The sequence below is a fragment of the Lathyrus oleraceus genome, chromosome 7 (genome assembly GCF_024323335.1).
Source record: "Lathyrus oleraceus cultivar Zhongwan6 chromosome 7, CAAS_Psat_ZW6_1.0, whole genome shotgun sequence".
Classification (NCBI taxonomy): Eukaryota; Viridiplantae; Streptophyta; class Magnoliopsida; order Fabales; family Fabaceae; genus Lathyrus; species Lathyrus oleraceus.
This window is the reverse complement of record NC_066585.1, coordinates 387360716-387364252: the sequence shown is the minus strand read 5'-3', so window position 1 is coordinate 387364252 and position 3537 is coordinate 387360716.

Genomic DNA, 3537 nt, shown 5'->3' with positions numbered 1-3537 from the left:
AGTTGTGGCAAGCCAAGTTGATAGTTTTGAAATTGTAATTTTTGGAAAGTGTAATTGCATAGTCGATCATCTGTAGAGATATCATAGAAGTCATATGTTTTGGAAAGTCTTGGGTGTAACACTATTATGGATAATGAGAACCATAAGGAGTGAGATTGGAAGAGACTTACTAAGTGGTGATCTAGAAGAGATTAGTTTGGTATCTTGTATGTGTTAGTAATGTGTAAAGTGGTTGGTCATAGTATGGTATTAGTTAATTATCTCAGATTCATGGCCTTAGATGTAAACTCCATGAGAGTGGTAATGGATGTGTACAATGATACTCTACCCTGTTGATAAGATTTGTGAGTTATACTTCTGGGAAGGAACGTGAATTAGGTAATACTGAAGTTAAACATATCACTCATGCTGTATATTAGTAAGAGCATGATCTAATATTATGGAAGATGCATCAGGACGATTGAGATGAAGGGTTTTGGATAGGAAGTGTAATATGGACTCCAGATATGTGTTAAGTGTTGTGTGACTCTGTGAGTAATATGGAAACTCACAGTTTTGTTCTGAATTGCTTAAGTTTCCTTGAGAATGGTGCCTCGTTGATGACTTGAAGTTCCTTGATGGTGTTATTTTGTTATTGATCGAGATCATGTGTCGGTAGAAACCTTGAATGAATTATAACCCTATAAGAGGATATGATATGGGATGTAGTAACCAGAACCAAATATTGTCAAACTAAGTTGGATAAGTTGCTTCAGGCACAGAGAAATCTGAATGTTTTACACTTTTATGGTTGTAGTAATGTGACTCATGTATAATTATCTTCTAGAGAGTGTTAGTCCAATTCTAAACTTTTGTGAGTCAGCAAGGAAGTATTCTAGTAATGGAAGTCGGTAAGGTTCTAGTACTATTTTGGGTAGTGGACACTCTGAAGGATAAGTGTGTTTTTTATGCAGATTGTTAACTAACCAGTAGTGCCTAGGAATCCTAGGTGTTCCAGTGTTGAAATCAGAGTAGCCCAATGGAAGGTGATGGATGAAAGAGCTCAATGAAGTTTATGGGGATCAGAGAGATAGTTACTCATAAGAATGAGAGTAATACAATATTGGGCTATGGGTGTGATCTTATTGGAGTAGTATGAGAGAAGTGAAACAATAGTAGTAGAGGCTTGCAACATATAGTGCCATGTTAAGGGAAGTTGATAAGGATATCAATATATAGATTATAAGACTTGTTGTTGGTGTAAGCGCTAGAGGCCAATACTTTTGGTACTTGAATCGAATTATTTATTAATAATAAAAGGATTTTTCTTTATTATGTTTGTTTAATAAAGTCCCTAGAATAGCTAGTCTGTTTAATTTATCAAGTGTGACTTAATCATGAGATCCCATTAAACATAAGGACACTATTCTTAAAGTATTCGTAGTCGAGCTTTGTTGTAAAGTGGGATAACATTAAAGCATTAAGACTATTATGTATATAGACTGATGATCACATCTCATGAATCATGGATAAGGAGTTATCAAGTCTTAAACATAGGTATGAATCTTAAGAGTAATATTTATACTGGATTGACCCGCTATGAGAATACTATATAGAATGTTATGCAAAGTGTCATAAGTTATTCTCATGGTGATAGTGGTGTATACCACCCTTCGACCTAAAACCACTATGGACCCTAGATGTAGGGTCGAGTGCCTTATTGCTGATAAAACATTGTCCGTAACTGGATGACCATAAAGACAATTGATGGGTACTCCACGAAGCATGCTGAGGAACATGAGTGACCTAGATGGAATTTGCCCATCCTGCGTAACAGGATAAATGTCTAAGGGCCCAATATTGAACTGGACAAGGATGACACGGTCTATGCCTTATGTTCAATATAGACATAAGGGAAAAAGGGTAATTGCACACATAAGTATTATCACAAAAGGATTTGTCAGATCACATGACATTTTTGTGTCTTGGGTAGTAGTGATGTGTTGCTAGATATCACTCACTATTTATTATGTTAAATATGCGATTTAATATAATTACCAATGTCGCGAGAACCTACAGGGTCACACACAAAAGGACGGATTGATGAGAGATAGAATAAATAAGGAACACTGTAAGGTACGATGCACTTAAGTAAATTGTAGAACATTGTAAGACATGGTGCACTTAAGTAGAATACAAAATATGGTAAGGTACCACGTGCTTAAGTGATTTTGGTATATCATAGGATATGAGCCACATACACTTAAGTGGGATTTTAGCTTACAACCCACACAAATGGTTCTATAAATAGAACCCTAGTGTAGAAGCATTTGTGCATATAAAATTTCGTTTCTCTCTCTCTCTCACTCAAAGCCTTTATTCGTAGCAGCTAGCACTGAGATTGAAGGAATCCGTTTATGTGGATTGAGTTGAGACGTTGTCACCATTCAACGTTCGTGATCACTCCTTAGATCTGCATCAAAGGTTTCAATCGCCACAAGAGGTAACGGTTCTATCACTGATCATGCCCATTCGTAAGGATCACTAAAGGAGAAATTTTTAATTTCCGCTGCGTTTTGGATCGCTATTATCCTTCACTTGTTGCAATGGTTGGAGGATTTATAAGAGAAGATTTATTTAGTATTGGTTGTAGGTAAGGAATTATTGGTTTTGGGTTAACTCAATTCAAGAAAAGGAAGTTGTGGATTCTAGAAGGAGCTTTGACTAAACAATTCAGAGTGGTATGTCAGTTGAACTAAGCAGGTAAATAATTGGAAGTTAATCAAATATTGGAAGAAGAGTATGGTGGAAATCATTAAGCTTCGAGAGTTCATGAACAAAGGAAATTCATCAGTGAAGAGCAGTTTGAAGATTTGAGTATGTTAGAGGATTAAACTAAAGTTAAGATAAGAGTTGACTTAGGAGAAATATGTAAGAAGTGTTTCCTTATTGAATGGAGGAAATTCGGGGGCGAATTTCAATTTAAGGGGGGGGGGGAGAATGTAATATCCCATATACCCTTAAATGCTCAATTGGTTGTTAGTTGAGACCAATTAAGTTCCTATGTACTCCATCTCTTGTCAGCTGTAATAATTTGAGCTCCTATGTGCTCTAAGTGTTATCAGTTGGGACCAATAGAGTAACTAGTGGACTCTGAAGAGATCAATCCTTATTAAAAGAGAATGACCATTATTAATAAGTATAAGAAGAGATATTTTGGTAACATTAATAATTGGTCAATTGGTACTAGAAGATAAAAATATTACCTAAGGATATTGCATTACAAAGAATTTCAAATTCCCTTACAAAGGCCTAACTATTGGTGTGTAGTTGTGAGGGGGAATGTTGATTATTTTTATAACATCATCCTTAAAAGGGGTGAGAAATACACATGCATACATAAAGTAGTATTCCCCTTCTACCCTTGTGGTTATTAGGAAAAAACAAACAAAGTATAGAGAAAAAAGAGGAACACAATCATAACACAAAAACATAACGTGGAAACTCCAAAATCAAAAAAAGAACCACGATCGTTGTCAATAAACAACCAGAGAATAA